Below are 14607 nucleotides of genomic sequence, written 5' to 3'. Positions count from 1 at the left end.
TCAGAAGCAGACCTGAGCCTGACTCTGAGAAGGCAGGGCTCAGCAAGAGCGTGGAGCATCCTGACCCTCCCCTCGCTCCTCCCCTTCCCCATCCCCACTCCTGGCCCAGGAGCCAGACAGCAGCAGAATCCAGCCCACGCTTTCTCTCTTTTCCTCAGGGGCACAGAGTCGGGGAGAGCAAGCTGGGACTGCCCTGGGGAGGGGGTTGGGTCTAGTTGAGAGGAGTTTGGGAAAAAGATGGAGGAAGCAGATGGTCACCTAATTGACTGGTATGAGAGCAAAGAGCAGGAGCACACCTTGGCCTGATCCTGACTAGGGTGGCCCGGATGTGATAGCGGAGTTGCAAACTAACATATTAACCAGATAAAGATGGGATTACAGGGACAGGGTTAAAAAAATGGGATTACGAATGTGAAGTCCCCACGGAAGGAAGCAGACAGGCGCGGAAATGCGAAGGAGCTCTGTGCCATCACTTAAGCTACTTCAGGAGGAATTTTTTCCGTGCGTGGGTGCTCTGACTTCCCCCATCCTGGTGGGGAAGTCATGGTGGCAGGAACCTGAGGCAAAGGTACCTGAGAAGCAGAGAAAGAAAATGTTGTCACTCAATTCATAGTCTCCTCTTTGTTTAGTGTGCGAGCCCAGTCCATGGGATGGTGCCAACCACACGCACGATGGGGTTCCCCTACTCAGTCAAGCCTCTCTGGAAATGCCCTCACAGCACACACCTAGAGGTATATTTTCTAGTCATTCCAAATCTAGTCTAGTTGGCGGTTGAAATCGCCTACTGTGGACGCTCACCCAGGGGTTCGCACAGCTGAGGGGGATCATGATAGTGTCAAAGACATACACAAGCATCTGGCTCTCCGAGGATTGTATTACTTGAAGGGATTATGCAGCCAGCAGGAAAGTGGTGGAAGCAGAATGGGGTGGGGGGTGTCCTTCATCGGGATACCTGAAAAGGGTTTCCTGAGGAAGGAACCAGGGGCGAAAGGGCTTCTTCACAGGGTTCTTTGGGAACCCAGATGCCTGGGAGAGACCAATCCAAGGAATATTCAAAGCTGCGTGAGGCTCTGGGACCTCTAAGCCGGAACAAGGGTGGCCAGCAGATGTGAGATAATGGACCTCAGAAGGTTTATACTTAGTCTCAGGCCGGATGGGGCCCCGAACAAAGCTTAACAGACGAGCTAAGGACTCTGCATACTATACCGAATTCGATCCACAGGCCCCAGAACTGGCCCCAGAGCACCTGTTGGCAAACACTTCACAAGGAGGAGCAAGGTGCCCCAGCAAGCAGGTCTCCTTCAGCTTAGCACCGGCAGGTGGTCACTGATACCCTTTTCTTCCTGCATATGCAGAGACTTTGCCTGTAGAGCTGAGGAGAGGCACTGAATATATCTAGCTCTGTTCGCACAGGCAACCTGTAGACCCAGCCTAGGACTGCCCACAACCTAAACTGGTCTGTCTAGTCCCCAGTCCTTCCACTGGGGGCTTTTGCTTAGCTCATGGTCCTGTCTGGAAGGGCAGTCTCTCTTCTTCCAGGAAGCCCTCCTTGACTGGCACGTGGGGTGACCTGTGTATCTCAGAAGCTGGGAGAAGTTGGTGACTGGAAGAAAGCTGCACTCTCTTTCACAGGCTGTGAAGTGACATTGCCTTTGGTTTTGTCCCAGGCTACCATTTGGTTCTGGTGAGCTTCAGTTAAGTTACACCTAGGTATGTGGTGGCACCATTTCTTGGATTGCCTGGCGCCTGTCCGAGGCTAAGCCCTTTTTCTCTCTTCCTACCATGAATGTGTCCCCTCCCAGCTCTTCCAGCTTCCCTTCTCCACAGTCACCCTTCAGTTTTGGGACTCAAACGTTTTCCCACTGCTCCCTGGCTAATTTGCCTCATTTCTCTCATTCCTTTACAGAAGTGCTCCTCCAGAGGACACACGGCTCTCCTCTGTGACTGCCCACACACCTCCACTGTTCAAAGCAGGCTTCTACTAAGACAGATATAGCTGTCAAGGTTACCAGTGACCTCCAGGATGCTAAGCCCCTTAAGCCCATCTCTGGGGAGGGAGAGGGTGCCCAAGCATGCTTTTCCTCTCCTTGCTGGCTGCCCTGTCTCTCCTCCTCCTTGGATTTCCCTGGAACATGGTACCCTGTCCTAACCTGGCCCTGATGCTTGCTGAGAGATCTCTCCTGTGGGCAGACAGCCCTGCAGCTCCCAGGATGCAGGCTTCTTATTTATGACTGGTACAGAGGGGAATAATACAAGAATAAGGACCCTGAACTGTCTTCATTACCTTTTCTTCTCTCCAGACGAGGAAATCCCAGTGTCTGGCTTTCTATGTGTATCCAGAATCACGTGGACCCATCCGAGGGAAGGCTCCAACCTCACTTTTGTTTACATCAAGTTACATTGACCTGGCCTCTGCCCCTCTGGGTGTGGGTGGGAGTAATCAGACTTTTGCTACTTTGTGGGTTCTTTGTTATTATACCCTTCTCCATCCTTTCAACCTCTAAACACTAGATAGGAGAACAAAAAGACTACTTCCTTACGATTAGGGTAGTCAAGTTCCTGGGTCAAGTTTGATCTTCACTATCAGGATATCTAAATTCTTCTTTCTTGTTTCTTCTTTGTGCACAACTACTTAACAAACTATAACCAATCAGCAACCGATACAACCTCTCAGGGCCCTAGCATCACATACTTTCTGAGGAGTTCCCAGAATTCCAAACATCTGTAGCTGGCAAAATTGCAGTCCTGTTAGAGCACTGGGCGAATCATAGTCAGCTGCTGTGCACAATCTGAAGCAGCCCCATATTCCACATCTGGGATTAAAATGAAAACACATTCTTAAGAAACCAGAATTCTGGGGTTGGGGGATTTAGCTCAGTGGTAGAGCGCTTGCCTAGCAAGCGCAAGGCCCTGAGTTTGGTCCTCAGCACAAAAAAAAAAAAAAAAAAAAAAAAAGAAACCAGAATTCTCACTACAGGTGAGGGGGTGGGAGATTCTTTTTTTTTTTCTTCTTTTTTCTTTTTTTCCGGAGCTGGGGACCGAACCCAGGGCCTTGCATTTGCTAGGCAAGAGCTCTACCACTGAGCTAAATCCCCAACCCCCGGAGTGGGAGATTCTTACAAAGATTTGTTCCCTTGGATTCTTCTTAGTCACACAGCCATGGGCTGTCGTAGTCTCGGGGACAGGGGCTCCTGTCTCTGTTTCTTCACGTGGTGTTTCAGGGATGGCCCTCCTCACTGGGGTCCTTCCCCTTTTGCCTACCCCATTCACTGGCATAGAAGTCCTGTCTGGGCCCCTCTCTGCCCACCGAACATCAAAGCTCTGGACATTAGGTAGCTCATCAAGAAGATTTTACTTAAGGGCTGATGGGATGTCTCAGTCAGTAGTTGCTTGACTACATGCTGAAGGTGACTTTGAACTTCTGCCTCTGTGTCCTAAATTCTGGGAGTACAGGCGTGTGCCACCAAGCTGAGTTTACGTGATACTTGGCTAGTACGCAACTGAGTGCATGCCCAGACCCTCATGGATTCTTTAATGAAATAGTATGTGTTTGTGTGTGCACGTGTGTGTGTGTGCACGTGTGTTTGCACATGTATACATGTGTGTGCACATGTGTGTGTGTTCCTGCTTCAGAATATATCCATACCATGGCACACATGGAAGTCAGAGGACAACCTCAGGTGTAAGTCTTTGGCTTCCACCATGTTTGAGGTGGGGGCTCTCTTGTTTACTGCTGAGATATGTATTCAAGTCTTGCTGACAAGATTCTAAGGGATTCTTTTGTTTCTGCTTTCCATTTTTCCACAGCAGCACTTGGATTACAGACATGAGCCACAGCATCTGACTTTCATGGATTCCTGGAATTGAGACTTAGGGCATCCGGCTTGCATGACGAGCCCTTTTACCTGCCGAGACATACCCTCCCCACCCCCTGGTCCTTTGACTTCTTTTCTATTTTGTATTTTTTTTTTTTTGGTTCTTTTTTTCGGAGCTGGGGACCGAACCCAGGGCCTTGAGCTTCCTAGGTAAGCGCTCTACCACTGAGCTAAATCCCCAGCCCCTCTATTTTGTATTTTTAATGAAGTTTTTATTTTATGTATATGGGTATTCTGCCTGGATGTATGTCTGTGCAACCGTATGTGCCGGGTGCCTATGGAGGCCAGAAGAAGGGATTGATCTACTGCAACTGGAGTTACAGGCAGTTGTAAGCCACCATGTGGGTGTTAGGTATTGAGCCCAGGTCCTCTACAAGAGCCAAGTGCTCTTAACCAAGGAGACGTCTCTCCACCATTCACCTTTTATGTTTCGTACTCAGCTCTCCTGTCCTCATTGAACCTGAACTTGCCTCAGATACCCTGAGTATTCTGTACTTGATCTTAGCCAAAAGGCCGAGAAGCGATACCCTGAGTATTCTGGAAGCCAAGGTGACCAGCATGGTCATGTTTTCTGGCCCCACAGGCTGAGTCCTTTGTCCTTCGGGCCTCACTGAGCCACCTCAAGATCCTTCATTGTTCGAATACTTAGGGAGCTGCCCAGAGTTGAGTGGATGAAACTACCAATTTATTTTCACTTATTTTCCTGCTTCATCCTGTCCTCATGATGTCCTCTCACATCTACTCTGGGATCATGATTCATCCAGTCGGTAGTTCTCACCCTGTAAGCACAGCCTCTGAGAATTGACTGCATGGCAAGGCTAAGCTCCTCCCCTGCAGCTGAAGGCTCATGGAACATTGCCTCCATAAACATGCAAACCACTTCCTCATTATGCCTAGTGTCAGGGACACAAAAAAGCTTCGGTCAAGGTTGGGCTGCATGGACAGTGGAGGTACCATAAGACTATAGGGTTGATGAAAAATCCCTGCAGCCCAGTGATATCATAACCATCACAGGACAGTGCCATCCTTCAAGTTTCTGGTGGTTTAGACCTTTCACGTTGGCTATTAAAAACACATGTAATTTGGTACAGTACCTAGTCTTTGATAATGATAATAAACATTGGTTTATAATTTACTATACTGCACATTTTGCCACTAGCACACATCCTTTGTATAAAAACTAAATATGTAAATAGCTTGTGGATATGATATAAGCAGTAACCTCATGTATCCATATATGTGACATGTCTCAGTATCATGGGTTAGCCTAATGTCTGGGAATATATGTCACAACACACACACACACACACACACACACACACACACCCCTTATGTATCCGGTAGCATCTACACAATAAAGAAACGATCTAAGGATGCCTCACTCAGATTGCACCCCTTCTGCTGCTGGGTCTCCTGTTTATTCTGAAGAACCCGGTGATGGAACCCGGTGATTGTTATCTTGCTTGAGTTATGACTAAAAGACTAAAAAGTCGACTAAAAGACATAGCTTTTGGAGGGTAGATGCCCTAGTTTACCTTTTACTGTTAACTTGACACAGCTCTAAGAAATGGTTCTGGGGTCTCAAGAAAATGACCACACAAACCAAAGTATTTGGTAAGACAAGTTTTATTTCTGCAGAAAGGTGTGTGGCCATGCTTACTCAAGCAAGCACACCCAAGAGACGTCTGGCCAGGAAGTGTTAGCCATACCTTCAATTCCAGCACTTAGGAGGCAGAAGCAGGGAGGTAGGTCTCTGTGAGTTCCATGCCACCATGGTCTCTCTAGTACGTTCCAGAACAGTCAGGGCTACACAGAGAAGCCCTGACTTGGAAAATAAGAGAACTCAGTACATTTCCTTACATTCTCACATAGCTTCCAGTTATCTGGGAAAGGAAGCTTCAACAGAAGAATTCTCTAGAGCAGAGTGGCCTGAGGGCTTGCCTGAGAGGCACTGGCTTGATTATTGATGCAGGAGGGACCAGCCCACCTTGGGTGGCACCATTCCTCAGTCAGACAGTCCTGGGCTAAATTAGAAAGTTTGCCAGCAAGCAGAATGCCTCCTGCTTGAGTTTGAGTTCTTGTCCTGGCTTTCCTCAAGTGGGATCTCAAAGTGTAAATAAACCATATAACCCCTTTCCTCCCTAAGGTGCCTTTGGTCAGAGTGTTTAATCACAGCCACCAGAAAGGAAGTAAGAACAATATGGGAAGGTAATTTCTGGAAGGATTAAGTAAGGAGGAAACCGCCTCCCAAAGGGTTCCTGTTCCTGCTTCTATTCTGAAGTTAGAGCCCAGCTTCTTCAGCCTTCCCACAAAGACCAGCTGTAGGTCTTTAGCACCTGCCTGGGACCTCTGAGATACCCAGCCTTGTGGACTGAGGAGATCCTCAGTCTCTCCAGCATGCAGATAGCCATTGTTGGACTATGCAGGTCGTGTGTGGAAGCCAGCTTGATAAATCTCTGTGAGATGTTCATTCTATTGTCCTGTTCTTCTAGAGAACACCAACTAATACAAACCCTATCATATCATACCACCTTTATGCCTTTATTTTGATATACTGTAGACCCGGCTCATTCCCGGATGCCCTCACCTTCTGTTATGTGGTCATCATCATCATTGTTTATTGAGTATCTATTAGTCACGGCTCCCAGAGATACAAGTCAGGAGCTTTTCTGTGAGTGTGTTAGCTGAGGAATAATGGAACGGACAGGGAAGATGGGAGAGCATAGGTGAATGCTGAGTTGCCCACCAGCTGGAGGATGGAATGGTTTGTTCAAATCATACAGGGAATCTTATCCAAAGAGTCCAGACTGACGTGTCATTCCTTGGCTTCCAGCTCCCATTGGCCAACACCTCCCATCTTATGCGGCACCTGAGTTACACTTTGGTCTCGTGTCGGGTGGGTTTGGGAATCAGGGTAGGAAACGATGGCAGCAGGACTAGAGGCTGCAGCTGTGAGAAACCATCAGCAGTCTGCTTTCAGTTGTCCTGTGCAGCTGTCAGGGGAATGCAGGGTGTGGCCATGAGAATTTGAAGAGGTGCTCAAGAAATGCCAACCAATAGTTAATGTTTACTTACATGTTTATGTGCCTATATGACCTGCATGCTTATTAGTAAAATTTCAACATGAAGCTATTCCTTGAGTCCCCCAGCACCAACCACCAACCACTCAGGTAGGGATACTCCTTGAAGTCCCTGTTAATCTTATCCCTTTTCTTATAAGGACAGCTGATATTCTCTCTCTCTCTCTCTCTCTCTCTCTCTCTCTCTCTCTCTCTCTGTGTGTGTGTGTGTGTGTGTGTGTGTGTGTGTGTGTTTAAACTTTTTAAAAAAAGATCTATTTTTGGGTTCGGTCCCCAGCTCCAAAAAAAAGAACCAAAAAAAAAAAAAAAAAGATCTATTTTATGTGTATGAGTACACTGTAGCTGTCTTCAGACACACCAGCACACCAGAAGAGGGCATCAGATCCCATTACAGATGATTTGAGCCACCATGTGGTTGCTGGGAATCAAATTCAGGACCTCTGGAAGAGTCAGTGCTCTTAACCGCTGAGCCATCTCTCCAGTCCACTACAAAACTCCTTTAAAATAACTAACAATAATCCTTTTTTTTTTTTTTTTTGGATCTGAGGACCGAACCCAGGCAAGCGCTCTACCACTGAGCTAAATCCCCAACCCCCCCTATTTTCTAACAAGTAATTTTCCTCCTGCTTCATCATTTTCCCCTCAGACGACACGAAAGTTTTAGAACTGAATCACTCAGACCGTTTTTCTCTGTTTCCCACACTTCAAGCACCACATCTCTGAAGCCAGCATCTCTGGGTCTTGCAGTTGGTCTGGACATGATCTTCTCTGTAGTTTTGGGCTTTTTTTTTTTTTTTAAATTAGTTTTGTTTCCAGGCCTACCACAACCACTCTGCATCCATATTCCTTGGGTCATTTCATGAAGCCGATGCTTCTGATACGTGCCACATTCCTTATAGGAGCAGCTTTTACTCAGGTTTTGGGTACATTGACCTTCTTTGCACTGGAGGCTTTTACAGGAAGCAAACTAGAGACTCAGTGACCGGGATCACCACCGGCAGACTGCTTGGACTGAACATGAGCGATCTCAAAATTGACAAATGAGGTGTGACGGCTAATGCTTATAATTCTAGTCCCAGAAAGGCAGAGGCAGGAGGATTGCTGTGAGTTTGAGAGCACCTTTGGCTACTTGAGACCTTGTGTCAAACAAAGCAAACAGAGTAAAATTTGCAAGAATATGTATACAGACAGTATCTCCAAACAAGCCCCTGTTCATGGATAACAGAGTTAGGACTTGGAGACTTTAATATGTATGTATGTGTGTATGTATGTATGTGTGTGTATGTATGTGTACGTATGCATGTATGAATGTATATATGCATGTATGTATGCATGTATATGTTTGTATGCATGCATGTATGTATGCATGCATGTATGCTGCATGTATGTATGTATGTATGTATGTATTCTTCTCCTCTTGGTCCCTGTGGATCACAATGCTGTTTTATGTTTCTATGGATCTGGTGACCTCAGATCTTTAAATCGCACAGTGTGTGTGACTTGGTGATTGGTTTATTTTACTTCAACATTCAGTGCTTATTTTTTTTTTTTTTTGGTTCTTTTTTTCGGAGCTGGGGATCGAACCCAGGGCCTTGTGCTTCCTAGGCAAGCGCTCTACCACTGAGCTAAATCCCCAACCCCAGTGTTTATTTTCTATTTCTATTATTTTCTATTTTTTTCTTTTACTGAAAATAGATTTTTCCCCCACATAATATATCCTGATTATGGTATTTCCCCCCTCCACTACTCCCAATACCTCTCCACCTCCCTCCCATCTGGTTCCAATATCTTTCTGTTTCTCATTAGAAGACAAACGAGGCTTCTAAGGAATAATAATAATAAAATGTAATAAACAGATGAAACAAAAACAAACATGTCAGAATTGGACAAGAAGGAACAGCCCAAGAGAAGGCACAAGAAACAGAGACCCACTTATGTGCACACTCAGGAATCCCATAAACACACCAAACAGGAAGTCGTAATATACATGGTGTGGACCTGTGCATGTGGCCTCTGTCCCCATGGATGCCCTTTAGTCACGTTGATTTAGAAGACCATATTTTCCTGGTGTCCTCCATCTCTTCCGCTCTCTTTCTGACTCCTCTTCCACGGGGTTCCCTGAGCCTCGAGGGAAGGAATTTGATGGAGACACCCCACTTAGGAGTGAGTGTTTGTACTGGCTGGTTTATGTGTCAACTTGATACAGGCTGGGGTTATTACAGAGAAAGAAGCCTCCCTTGAGGAAATTCCTCCATGAGATCCAGATGTAAGGCATTTTCTCAACTAGTGATCAAGGTGGCAGTGCCATCCCTGGGCTGGTGGTCCTAGGTTATATAAGAAAGCAGGCTGAGCAACCCGGGAGAAGCAAACCAGAAAACAGCACCCCTCCATGGCCTCTGCATCAGCGTCTGCCTCCAGGTCCCTGCCCTGTGTGAGTTCCTGTCCTGACTTCCTTTCATGATGAACAGCAATGTGGAAATGTAAGCTGAATAAACCCCTTCCTCCTCAACTTGCTTCCTGGTCATGATGTTTTGTGCAGGAATACAAACCCTGACTAAGACAGTGTTCCAAGCTGTCTCATTTTCTGCATAATGTGTGGCTTCGGGTCTCTGTATTGGTTCCCACCTGGCGCAGGAGGAAGCTTCTCTGAGGGTGGCTGAGAAGGGTACGGACCTGTGAGTGCATCAGGGTTCAGCACGAGTCATTGTATCGCTATGTGTCTTTGTTTTTGTTTTAGGACAGTAGCATTTGGTTTTACCCCAGATCCCGAGACTTGGGTTCTTGGTCACCCCACGCCATGTTGGGTGTGGGTTCCATCTTATGGAGTGGCTGTAAGTCAAATCAGTTATTGGTTGGTTACTCCCACAGGCTTTGTGCCACTAGCACGTTATCTTTCAAGCAAAACGCCATTGCTGATCAAAGGTATGGCTAAGTCGGTGTTGACCTTCTTTTGGTAGCAGGAAAAATTAACCTTCTTGCATGCTTCTTGACACTAGGACATGGTGGTGAAGGCTGTGTAGGCACTAGTTCAACTTCTCCACGTTCAATGAGTTGTGTAGATGTTGTCTTCAGCAATGGAACCTTGTTGGCAGTTTGTAAGAGAGCAATATATAATCTTGGCAATAGCCTGGGTTGTCTGGGGATTCATGGGGCCCCTTTGGCCAACAACTTAATTGGATCGTCGTGTGTGTGTGTGTGTGTGTGTGTGTGTGTGTGTGTGTGTGTGTAAGCTTCTACCATATTACCATATGTAATGGTAGAATGTAATCCCTTCGGCATCCCCCTTTTCTCCCCTTTCCCACTTGCCCCTCCCCTTCCCCACTTGCCCCTCCCCTTCCCCACTTGTTCCTCCCCTTCCCCACTTGCCCCTCCCCTCTCCACTTGCCCCTCTCCTTCTCCACTTGCTCCTCCCCTTCTCCACTTGCTCCTCCCCTTCTCCACTTGCCCCAACCCTTCTCCACTTGCTCCTCTCCTTCCCCACGTGCTCCTTCCCCTCCTCACTTGCTCCTCCCCTTCTCCGCTTGCTCCTCCTATCCCAGCTTCCATTCCTCCCATCCAGCTGTAACTATTCCATCTCTCTTTCCTAGAGCGATCTGTCTGTCCCAGCCTAGTCCATTACTCTCTACCTAACCTCTGTGTTTCTAAGAGTTTGATTATCATTGACTTAATAGCTAACATTCACTTATAAGTGAATATATACCATATTTCTCTTTCTGTGTCTGAGACCTCACTCAGGATGATTTCTTTTTTTGTTTCACCTATTTATCTGAAAATTTCATGATTTCTTTTTTTTTCTTTAATTTTAATGACTGAGTAATACTCTATTGTGTAACTGTACTACATTTTCTTTATTTTTCTATTGAGGGACATCTAGGCTGTTTCCAATGTTGGCTATTAAGAATGGAGCAGCAAAGAACATGGTTAAGAAAGTGTCCTTGTGGTAGGATGAAGTGTCGTTTGGGTATATGCCCAAGCATGGTATAGCTGGATCATGAGATAGATCGATTCCCATCTTCAAGAGGAACCACTACACTGATTTCTATAGTGGCAGTACAAGTTTGCACTCCCACCAGCAATGGAGGAGTGTTCTCTTTACTCCACATCCTCACCAGTGTGGTCTGTCATTTGTTTTATTGATCTTAGCCATTCTGATGGCTGGAAAATGAAATCTTTTTTTTTCTTTTTTTCTTTTTCTTTTTCTTTTTTTCCGGAGCTGGGGACCGAACCCAGGGCCTTGCGCTTGCTAGGCAAGCGCTCTACTACTGAGCTAAATCCCCAACCCTTGGAAGATGAAATCTCAGAGTGTTGATTTGCATTTTCTTGTTGGCTAAGGATGTTGAACATTTCTGTAAGTGTTTCTCAGCCATTTGAATTTCCTCTTTTGAGAATTCTCTGTTTATATATGTACCCCATTTTAAAAATTGTACCTCTTTTGAGAATTCTCTGTTTAGATATGTACCCCATTTTAAAAATTGTATTATTTGTTTACTTGATATCCAGTTTTCTGCGTACTTATATATTGTGGATATTACCTTTCTATCAGGTGAGTAATTGATAAAAAAAACTTTCCCCATTTTATAGCCTACCACAGTGTACAAATGGCAGTGTCTTTTGTTATGCAGAAGATTTTTAGTTTCATGAGAAATTTTTGGTCTAATCACCTGTGCTAACAGTGCTCTGTTTAGAAAGTCATCTCTTGTGCCAATGAGTTCAAAGGTATTCCCTACTTTCTTTTCTATCAGGTTCAATCTACCTGGCTTTATGTTGAGGTCTTTGATCCATTTGGAGTTGAGTTGTGCAGGGTGAAAAATATGGATCTATTTGCATTCTTCTACATGCAGACATCCAGTTAGACCAGCACCATTTTTCGGAGATGCTTTCAGTTTTCCACCATATATTTCTATCCTCTTTATAAAAAAAGTCAGGTGTCCATAAGTGTGTGGACTTATGTCCGGGTCTTCAGTTGGATTTCCTTGACCAACTTGTCTGGCTTTATGCCAACACCATACACCTTTATCGCTATTGCTCTGTAGTACCACTTGAAATCAGGGATGGCAATATTTCCTGCAGTTCTTTTATCATTTGGGATTGTTTTAGCTATCTTGGATTTTTTCCATATGGACTGAAGATTGCCTTTCAAGATCTGTGAAAAATTGTGTTGGAATTTTGATGGGGATTAAATTGAATCTGTTGATTGCTTTTGGTAGTGTGGCCATTTTTACTATATTAATCCTACCGGTTCATGAGCATGGGAGATCTCTCCATCTTCTGATGTCTTCTTCAATGTCTTAAAGTTTTCATCCTACATGTCTTTCACTTGCTTGGTTAGGGTTATCCTGAGACATTTTATATTATTCGATGCTATTGTGAAAGGTGTTAATCCCTGGCTTTTCACCTCACTTTCTTTGTCATTTGTATCTAGGAAAGCTATTGAATTTTGGGAGTTAATTTTGTATCCAGTTACTTTGCTAAAAGTGTTTGTTAGTTGTAGGAGTTTCCCAGTAGAGTTTTTAGGGTCACCTACATATGCTATCATATCACCTGCAAATAAAGATACTTTGTCTTCCTTTCCAATGTGTAGCCACTTGATCTCCTTCAGTTGTCTTACTGCTCTAGCTAAGACTTCAAGTACTGAATAGCATAGGTGTGGAGAGTGTGGACACCCCTTCGTTGTTCCTGATTTTGGTAGAATTGGTTTGAGTTTTTCTCCATTTAAGTTAATGTTGGCTATAGGCTTGCTGAAGCTGCCTTTATCATGAGCTATGTCTGTTGTTTCCCAAATCTCTCTAGAACTTTTATCATGAAAGGGTGTTGAATTTTGTCAAAGGCCTTTTTTGCTCCTAATGAGATGATCGTGTGTTTTTCGTCCTTCAGTGTGTTTCTATGGCGGATTATATTCATGTATGTTTGTATTTTGAACCATTCCCCACATCTCTGCAATGAAGCCTACTTGGTCATAATGGATAATCTTTTTGGTGTGTTCTTAGATTTGGTTTGTAAATGTTTTATTGAGAATTTTCATATCTATGTTCATGAGGGAAATCGGCCCCTTATGATAATTCCCTTTATGGTACAGTCTTTGTGTGGTTTGGGTATCCGGGTAACTGTGGCCTCATAAAATGAATTGGGCAATGTTCCTTCTGTTTCTATTTTGTGGAATAATTTGAGGAGTATTGGCATTAACTCTTCTTTGAAAGTCAGGTAGAATTTCTTTGCTTTGCTAAAGCCATCTGGCCTTGAGCTTTTGTTGTTGTTGTTGTTGTTGTTGGGAGATTTTAATTGCTACATATATTCATTAGGGGTTATAGGTATGCTTAAATTGTTTATCTGACTTTGATTTTTTTTTCTTTTTCTTTTTTCTTTTTTCTTTTTTTCGGAGCTGGGGACTGAACCCAGGGCCTTGCGCTTGCTAGGCAAGCGCTCTACCGCTGAGCTAAATCCCCAACCCCCTGACTTTGATTTTAATGTGGTAAATGGTGTTGAGAAAATTAATCATTTCTTTTAGATTTTTCAATTTGGTGGAGTACGGTTTTTTTTTTTTTAAAGTACATCCTTGAGATTCTCTGGGTTCCTCCATATCTGATACCACATCTCTCTCATCATTTCTAGTTTTGATATTCTCCCTCTGCCTTTTAGTTAATTTGGATATGGGCTTGTCAATCTTACTGATTTTTCTCAAAGAACTAACTCAGTTTCATTGATTCTTTATAGGTATTTTTTGTTGTTGTTTCTATTTTATTGATTTCAGCCCTGAGTTTGATTATTTCTTGTTATCTACTCCTTTGTGGTATGATTTCTTGTTTTAGATCTTTCAGATGTGTTATTAGGTATGAGATCTGTCCAATTTTTCTTTTTTCCTTTCTTTTCCTTCCTTCTTTCCTTCTTTCCTTCCTTTCTTCCTTCCTTCCTTCTGAGAAATGTTGTTTGATGATAAAGCTCAGAGCATTGCATCACCAGGACTGGCATGGAGTCACAGCAGCCTAGATAGCATGGGTGACCCTATAGAGCCTCCATGGGGAGGACAATGAGGAAGACAACTGTCAAACAAGAGCTCCATGGCCTCATATAGGACAAAACCCAGACTGGCATAGGAGAAGAGCTGCTGCTTGAGAGATGGGTTCCTAGCATAGCCAATCTCATCAAGCTACCAAATACTGTTCCAATGACAGTCCCTGATCTAGCCACACCAACTTTGGTGGCCCTAGCACCAATAAACTTGGCTCCTGTGTCCTAGAAAATAACATGGGTCTGGGATTCCCATCTGGCCACCTAGAAGAGAGCTACTGCAGGAAGGCTGTTTAGATGAGGCCTCTGGTATACCCAGGGGGCAGGAAGACACAGGCCTGATTAGACCCTGGCACAGGATCAGATCAGAACTGGAGAAAGGATCGCTTCTCGGCCTTTTGGCTAAGATCAAGTGTAGAACTGGAGAAAGGAGCAGTGCCTTGGTAGTCTGCATCTTTTTTTTTTTTTTTTTTTTGGTTCTTTTTTTCGGAGCTGGGGACCGAACCCAGGGCCTTGCGCTTCCTAGGTAAGCGCTCTACCACTGAGCTAAATCCCCAGCCCCAGTAGTCTGCATCTTTTAATCTGCAATCCCCGCTCAATGATTTTCTCTTCTCTTCTCTTCTCTTCTCTCTCTCTCTCTCTCTCTC

At 44.7% G+C, this 14607-nt stretch overlaps 1 pseudogene; it reads left to right on the top strand.

Moving 5' to 3' along the window:
• Positions 1–14342: 14342 nt before the first annotated feature.
• Positions 14343–14501, top strand: LOC120102111 (U2 spliceosomal RNA; annotated as a pseudogene).
• The last annotated feature ends 106 nt before the right edge of the window (positions 14502–14607 follow it).

The sequence above is a fragment of the Rattus norvegicus genome, chromosome 3, assembly GCF_036323735.1.
Source record: "Rattus norvegicus strain BN/NHsdMcwi chromosome 3, GRCr8, whole genome shotgun sequence".
Lineage (NCBI taxonomy): Eukaryota > Metazoa > Chordata > Mammalia > Rodentia > Muridae > Rattus > Rattus norvegicus.
This window is presented reverse-complemented; position numbering and strand designations above follow the sequence as displayed.